Source organism: Aptenodytes forsteri, unplaced genomic scaffold (assembly GCF_000699145.1).
Source record: "Aptenodytes forsteri isolate BGI_AS27 unplaced genomic scaffold, ASM69914v1 Scaffold54, whole genome shotgun sequence".
In the NCBI taxonomy this organism is placed as follows: Eukaryota; Metazoa; Chordata; class Aves; order Sphenisciformes; family Spheniscidae; genus Aptenodytes; species Aptenodytes forsteri.
This window is the reverse complement of record NW_008796044.1, coordinates 9,454,260-9,462,665: the sequence shown is the minus strand read 5'-3', so window position 1 is coordinate 9,462,665 and position 8,406 is coordinate 9,454,260. Positions and strand designations below refer to the sequence as shown.

General features: G+C 61.1%; 1 protein-coding gene across 1 annotated transcript in view; it reads right to left on the bottom strand.

Moving 5' to 3' along the window:
• RNF44 (ring finger protein 44) overlaps positions 1–5,834 on the bottom strand; it is a 21,210-nt gene extending 15,376 nt beyond the window's left edge. Inside the window, 2 exon segments of the mRNA XM_009285768.2 lie at positions 2,212–2,221; positions 5,830–5,834. The gene's annotated coding sequence lies outside the window, so the exon portion shown is untranslated.
• Positions 5,835–8,406: the final 2,572 nt, after the last annotated feature.

Here is an 8,406-nt window from a genome sequence, read left to right as displayed (position 1 = left end):
CTGCGGCTTCGCCCGCCACTGCCAGCCCGCCACCGCTCCCCGCCCCCCGGCCCCCGGCCCACCGGGCTGGCAGCTCCGTGATCCCGGCGGGCCGTGGGGAACCGTGTGCCCGGGCCGTGGGGACAGCAGCACCGTGTGCCTGGGCACTCCCGGCCAGCCCGCGCCGTGCCGCCGTGCTCCCGCTGCCAGGTGGGCGGAAAAGCCCGGGCCAGGGGGAAGGTGAAGGCAGGAGCTCGGGTCCCCAGCACCCTCCTGCGCTGGGACGGGAGGATGGAGAAGCTGTTCCCCTCCCGCTCAGCACGGCATGGAGCCCTCACCCGCACCGGCAGCCTGCCAGGCACAGGCAGCTCTCCCAGGGCACCTCTACCCAGTTCGAATTTCCAGGCACCAGAAAAGCCTCTTTTGCTTCAGAAAAGCCTCCTGCTCTCTCCCCTCGATTAAACAAGGAGCAGGGACTCCTCGGAGTGTCTCCAGGAGGCACACCTGCAGGTCAGCCGAGCAAGTCGCTCAGCTGGCAGCTAGCAGCAAGAGCTGCACACCCAGAGGCTGTGCCACCGGCTCCCCGCATGCCCCCGGCAGCACTGTTCAGTGCCAGTCAAACCCCTGTGCTCAGGAGAGCACATCGCAGCGGCTTCGCTGAAAGCCAGATGCTGCATCCGAGCCAAACTTCCCCGGGTTACAACGCACACTTAGAAATTCCCAGGTAGGCGAGCGAGCCAGCCGGCAGCTCTGATGTAATGCCTATAAACCAGCCCTCCCCTGACAGCTGGGCTTTAAAGTGCTAACAACCAAAAGGGAGCTAATTAATTTGTAACATCACCCCTTTTAAAGAAAACCTCAGATCAGTGGCAACGATTTAACAATTCAATAGGTTCATCATTGCGATGAGCTGTCAGATTCAGTTTTGCCCCATCCCAGCCCCGTGCCCAGCTCCCTCCTGGCCCCTCCCAAGGCCAGTTTGCTGGCTCTCACCTCCTCACCCCGAATCCAGGTGCACATGAGGACCCACACCAGCCTCGAGGATCCCCCGGGACATGGAGCATCCTGGAGCAAGCTCCATCTGCCATGACTGTCAACAGCACCATAGCCAACTGCTTCTGTCCCCATGGTAGGGGACACACAGGACAGGAAAGCGGCACAGCAGGGCATGGGGCAGACCTATGACAGGGTCAGAACCACGTGCTCAGACAGGCACCCCAGGAGGAAACAGCCAAAGGACTGAATCGTCAGCCGAGACCTGAACGATCACCCTCAAGGTCTGCTCCACTACAGCCTCTTTGCTTCAAGAGCTGGGGACTAGAGGGAAGAGGAGGAAAACAGCACTCTGCACTTTGACCTTGCCACTATTTGTGGGCAGAGGCAGCGCTGCACCTTCACAAGGCTGCCAGGACATGGTCTGATCCTGGGCAGAGCATCGGCAGCAGGCAGAGGCCACAGATGGTGGATATCTGTGCAGACACTCCCTCCCTCCCCGCTCCAGCGTCACCAGCTCCCCTGCGGCCAGCAGCTATCGATGTCCTCAGGACGGCGTTGGGGGAAGCCATCAATGGAGCATGGCTCGCCGGTGAGGGGCTGTTTGTGCTCCCTGCCCAGCCAGGCTGGACGGTTCCTGTGGCAGAGCCGGGTCCAGCCACACCACGTGCAGCCATGCCAAGCCTGCCCAGCCAGCTCCTGCGAGGACGGGGCACCACGTGTCCAGCCGCAGGTTAGACCATGTGGAAGCGGCTCAGCACACATCTGCCCCGCGCCATCTCAGTAACACAGCCACCAACATCACACTGCCCCAGGTCTACTCTGCCTGGAAGAGCCATGTGAGGACCCCAAGCGACGCTCCTCCGATGCTACAGTAAGGCTAGCCACAGACAGCAGCACTGGTCAGTGCTTCTGGGCCAAGAGAAGGGGTCCCCAGTCCAGCCACTGAGACCTGTGACACCCCAGGTGAGTAGGACCCCCCGTGCCAGGCAGCAGCCTCAGAAAGCTCTCTACCTGTGGGGGCTGCTCGGGCTGGACCCGGCTGCTCCGCAGCCAACGGGCAGCCTGTCCTCTCCCTTGCGAGAGCCAGAGGCCGGCAGAACCAAAGCCTCCCCGGGCCCAGGCTCTTTAAGACACCATCTGCTGCCACAGACGTGCTGCCTCCCTTGCCCCATATATAGGTCAGGTCTGTCACAGGATTAGCCGGGGTGTTTCGAGTGGTGTGACCACCTCTCCCACTGGAGGCACGCTCTGCCCCATCCTCTCCCCAACACCCAGCATGCCAACGGCTCGCCTCCACGCTCTCCCCGGCCTCTCCCCCAAGTCCAGGGAGAGGAAGAGGCCCCAGATCCTTCCGCCTCCCTCCCCAGTGCCTGGAAAACAAGTGGGAAGAAACCAGCACCAAGCACCCAGAAGCTCCCAGGCTGCAGGGGAGGCAGCCAGAGTGTCCCCACCCTACCCAAGGCCCGACACAAGCACCAGGGAACATGGGACACCCCAATATCAGCAGCTACCGCAGGGTGAAGCGCTTCTCCGCTGGGGCGATGGGGGGGGCGAGGAGCTCCCTCCTGGCTCCGCACACCCTGGTGGAGCCGAGTTTGCTGGCAGCGGAGGCAGGACGCCTCTGCCGTGATCACACACCACCCACTCACACCCCCAGACTGACAGCACTCCCGTCAAACGCCTCCAGCCACACACACGTGGAGGATGCTGACATGAGGAGCGAGTAGCTGCACAGGCAGCGGAACTGATAACGCCCGGTTTCCTGTCGATCTCTCCCACGTGGATTCTCTGATGTCTAATAGCAAGGCAGAGCTGCACTGCAGAGGGAGAACTACCAGCATCTTCCTCCCCACGAGCCAGAGCCTGTAGCAAGCTGAGACCTTTGAGACAGCTACCACACCTGGCACCTACCACAACTGACACCATCCAGCAAGTTCAAAGCGGAGTGGAGAAGACTCGCAAACAAACAGTAAGCTTGCACAAGCCTTCATTTCCTCAGGAGAGGGTAAATAATCTGCAGAGATATCTCTACCTTCCTTCATTTGCCCTAGTAACACCGGCACAACTTGAATAGCATGACCAGAAGGCTGCTGGTGCAGCAGCCGGGTCCAGCTTGGGTACCTCGGTAGCTCAGCAGCATCAAGCAATGGGTCGTGTCCTCTGCTCTCCTGGGTGGATTCTTCTCCCCCGGACAGAGGCACATTGAACCACACTCACCTCTGTCTGTCCTGGCATCTCGCAGCAGCCGGTTCCGCAGCTCAGTTGCACGTGGGTAGGGAGAGAAGAGCGAACGCCACCGTGTCCGTCCCCAACCTGCTGTCTGGACAGCCTCCCCAGTCCTCCCCTTCCTTCCTACCATGAGACACGGCGGTTCTCTTTTCAGACAGCTCTTTCCTAAAAAGAGACCCAATCTCTCCTTGGGCAGAGCCAGCCCAGGGAGCAGGGATTCCAGCCCCGCTCCCCATCACCACACAGTGTCCCTGGGAGTTCTGAGCTCACCTACCACCTCTTCACAAGCATCCTGCCGAGGCCAGCTCGCTCTCTACATGCTGTGGACAGTGTTAATAGCATCTGCCAAGCGAGCGGCCGAGGGCAGGAGGGGCTGGGCTCCAGACACCTTCTCCACTGCTCCGCCAGCTGGGCTCAGGCTGGACCCCTCCGCCTCCCCTCCCCATTGCCCTTCTGCCACCAGCACGCAGGTGGCAGAGCGGCAGTGTCTGGCGTCACGGCTCGAGCGAAAGGATACGGGCAGAGCCAGAAGCTGGTGGACGGCAAAGAGCAATTTCGTTACCGCTCAGCAAAATGAAGCGTCTCTTGAAAGCGCTAGTGACAGTCAGGAAGTTGGGTTGGGTGTTTTGGTTTGCATTTTAAGAAGCCTGCAGGGACACCGACAACCTGCAATGATCATTTTCAGAAAGGAGCTCAGAGAAATTAATGATTTTCAGCAACCATTTACCCTCTTTTGTCCTTGATTGAAAATTTGCCAGGAGGTTGCTTACAAGATGCACCCAAACAAGCAGTGACCACTGCCTTAAGTGCAGAGGAGGCTTGCTGCAATACCTCTCCAGTACATCACTCTCAGAGAACCCCACACCAGTGCCTGGGGATGGTTTTAAGAGCAAAAACATGACTTCCAAGCTGACAGCCCCTGTGCACAAAGAGCGACTGTGCGGTGACAACAGAGCAGCCTGGGGCACAGGAGCTGGCTGACCTCTGCTACAGCTCTCGCCGGCAGATTTTTATTGTTCACCACTTTCCCAAAGCGCAGGCACAGAGAGAAAAGCAACTAAGACACTCAACTCAAAATGCAAACACAGCCAGGGAGCCCCACCAGCACAGCAGGGAAAAGACAACCTGCCAGAGGGGACCGTGGCTCAGTGCTGCCAGGCTGGGGGGAGGAAGGACCAGAGCACAGGCCCTCCCTTCCTGGGGGCGACAGCGAGAGGTCACCACCACGCAGGCTCACCTGAGAGGAAGCAGCTCCTAGCACACAGCATCGCAGGCCAGTCCTCCGCTCTGCATGGCTGAGCTGAAATCCCTCGTCCTGCTTTCCAGGGTAACCAAGGAAAGCCCACAGCTACAGCTCTGCAGCCAGTGAGGCCAGGTCTCCAGGGACCGGGCTGCAGCTGGAAAATAATACTCCCAAAGCCTGTCACAAGCGCTGCTTGCTGGGGACACTGCTCGCCTCGCCTTCTGCCATGCACGCAGCAAAGTGGTAAGCCCTCCCAAACCACCCCGCTCCAGAAAACCCAGATATCCCATATTGGACACAGCCCCCATGGGCTGCTCGTGCCCTCCAGGAAATGGCTCCTGCCCTGAAAGGCTGAGGACTTGCAGGTGCAAGGGCGAAGGAAAGGATAAGCACCCTGGGGTGGCTCTGCTGCCCAGAGAGTTGGCAGGCTGGCTTCTCCCAGCACCCTTGCAAGCCAACAGCACAGATCCACACTGCTCCTCGCCAGAACTGACCTGTCCCCAGGGAACCACGCAACATCCTCGTGCGGCTTGGTGACCGCAGGGCTCAGGGCCTGGCTTTCCTGAGTTCCTGCCAAGCCAACGTCACAGGGCCTCTGGGAGTGCTCCCCAGCACCCGCAGCTTCCTCGGACATTTAAACAGCCTCTGACACATCAAACTGGCACTTTGTGTGCTGCGCCTGCCTGGCGGGTATGCAAATCCCTTGGCCAACCATTCACCTACACAGGGCAGGTGACAAACCACAATTCTCCAGCTCGCCCAGAGCATGGAGCCAAGGGATGGTGGGAAAACACCGTGCACCGGCTCCTTGATTCAGAGATGAAAAACCAAAAGCACCCAAAAGATCCACGCTTTTCTGCCAAAAACCAGCATCGTGCCGCTTGCCACCGGCTGCCCAGCCACCACCTCCCCAGCCGTGCCCCGCGGCCAGCCTCACGTGACGGTGAAGTGGATGCACACAGTAGGAGTGGCTGTAGTGACAGTGTTACAGCTTGTGTCCGACACACAGCTAAGCCCAGCAAATCCCAGTGCTCTGCAGCTCTCATTTACAAACCCCACACGCTCTGCGCAGGTACACAGGCTTCAGCGAGAGCTCGGTGCCCGCGGCCCTGGGGAAACGACACCTGGGGAGAAACAGCCCACCGAGCACGGGGCTCCCGAACTCTCTGATGTTCACCAGCACAAGGACAGGCCAACACCAAGCCCCAGGGACAAGGAGAGCTCTTCTTACACCAGCCCCTGTTTGGGCTAGGAGCCCACCTCCCCAGGGCCAGGCCCGCTGCTATTTCAGCACAGATACTCCCACCGAGGAAGCAAGGACACCTGGCAGGACAAGCAGGACTTCGCCCCGTCCTGCTCTGCTCTGAGCGACTTCACTTCACTCCCCGCCGCTGCCCCGGGGTGGCAGGACTTTGCCGGCTCTGCACACACCTGGAAGAAGTGCTGCGAGCCGAAGCCCGGGCCCTACCTGCCGGCTGTTATTTCATTCCTCTAACAGGTCCATAAAACAGGGATAATTAAATCTCCCCTAAACTCTCTTCCATTTAAAATAAAAATCTATAGTCCCTATTTCATTAGCTGGCTCTGGGTTTTACAGCTTGATCAATTCCCCTCGCAGAGCCCTGGTCCCAGGCAGGCAGACGCAAACATGCAGCAGGCAGCTTCCACGGTGCAAATCAATGGAGATTCGCAGTCTCCTCTCCCTGTTCTTTGTTCCTCGCTCACCAAAGGGGAGCCACACGGCACGGCAGGTAGGGATGGCGTGTTTTACCGCTCAAGGGAACGTCACTGCCACGCGTGGCTTCAGAGGTCAGATTTAGTGCCTGGCAAGAGCAGAGGCAGCAGCGATGCTCCCCCTCCAGCAAAGGGAGGGCCCAGCACGGGGCACCAAAAACGTAGCCATGACCCTAAAGGCAAGGCAGCCCAGCACACAGGCAGGGTGATGCCTCTCCAAGGTGAAGAGGGACAAGGCTGAGCTCTCGCAGCTGACGGCTGGAATCAGAGCCCTCCGCAAGCATCAACTGGGAACCAAGAGAAGCCGCCACCGCTCTGACCTCCCCATGGACGAAGTGGAAGAGACATCGTGGAGACCCGAGCGCACAGACTCACCGTTTCCTGCCCTTCCCGGCCCTCCGTTGCTGCCCTGCCACACGCCACCTTCCCCCCCACGAGTGTGCCAGGCCGGTGGCTGGAGCAGCCGGGGCTCCAGATGGCTCTCGCCACCCCTGCAAGCCTCTCCCTCCGCTGCAGCGGGGAGCTACCAGCTCCTGGCAGCAGATGGAGGGACCACAGCAGCAGCAAGAGCTGCACAGACAGTGGACGGGCAGAGCGCCTGCCTGCCCACAGAGCGGAGATCAGCACCCCGGGCAGCCCTTGCCCCGGGCCAGCGCCCAGGTGCCACCCAGCACACCATTTCCCTCGGCTCCAGACATGCATCCATCCCTCCCTCCCGCCTTTGCTCAGCCAGAAAGCAGCAAGATGCCACAGTCCCCATCCTGCCGGCGCTAGGACACGCCACAGAGGCAGCCCCAGGGAGAAGGCCCAGCAGCCCCGACCCCAGAGAGCTCTGCCTCGGCCGCACAATGCCAGCGACAAACAGACCACACTGCCTGGGCCCGAACCCCGATCTCCGCCAACCTGCCTGCGGGCAGGCCAGCACGCTGGTACCTGCCAGGGGACATCAGGGCAGGTAGCTAGGACACAGGAATAGCCACATGTCAGAGTGCCCAGCTCCAAACAAGGCTGGGGGGGACAAAGCCCTGTCACCCCACCACGACTCCTTGCATGGCTCTGTACAGGGGGGGTGACAACAGAGCCTCTCAAACGCACCCAGGTGGCTCCCGCCTCACCTCCCATGCCAACACCTGCCCCAGCTCTACTGGCACCACTGCCCGAGCGGAGGGGCCGCAGTTCACCTGCTAAACCAAACCCACTGCCCAAGGGGTGTGAGGCCACAGAGCATGGCTCCCGCCGCCCAGCCAGCCCCAAAGCAAACACCCAAAGGTGACAAACAAAGGCACCCGGCAGGCACTCCGCATTAGCAGTATTTTTAGACACCGCTATGGAGCCGGCCTTATTATTTTCATTGCAACGTGCATAATTACCCACCATGCACCGCAGTGACATCAGACGCAGCCTGCTCCCCTCCGACAGCCGGCAAGGCCGGCGCCCGCTCCTCCTCCGGGGCTCCCAGCCTCGGGGACTGACCTACCCCACCGGGCTGTGCCCTGAGCATCTCCCCAGGGCACGGCCCCACCGCTGCACACGGGGGGACTCAGGGTCCTGGGGCATCAGAGCCAGCAGTGGAGCAGAAATGGGCGCAGGTGGCGGAGGGACCGAGCGAGGCGGTGACACAGGACGGTGAGGAGGCGAGCACAGTGACAAGCTCCGGAGCTGCAGACACGCATGGCCGGCTGTGCTGGAGCACAGGGCCGGTGCAGAGCTTACGGCCGAGATGCCAGCGCAAAAACCAAGCTGTGCTCCTGAGAAGAGGGGCTGTCCCTGTGCAGAGGGACAGCACCCGCCTGGCCGCAGGCTGCCCGTGGGGCTCAACTCCTGCCTGGGAAAGCAAGCCCCAGAGCACACCCCAGCTGCCCACAGCTCGGTCCTACACGTCCTCTGCGGGACAGGGCTGCCACGGGCCCCGCACGCAGCCCGCGCTGCCAGCACACACACCGCAGGGTCAGTGGCACAGCCTGTCCCACCGCGCTGGGTGCCACCGCCCCGTCATTTGGGGCTTATTTGTTTCCTACCTCTTCTCCATTTACAACTTTCTGAAGAGTTTCGCCACTTCCCCTCCCATCCCCTCTCACGCTTCGGGGGCTCACCCCGAGCCAGGCCCTGCTTACCGACCCCGGGTCAGGCAGCAGGGCCCGGAGGCTTCGGCAGCGGCGGACGGAGCATCCCCGGGGTGTCCAGTGAGGCGGGGACACAGAACCAGCCTCGGCAGGAGCCACCCA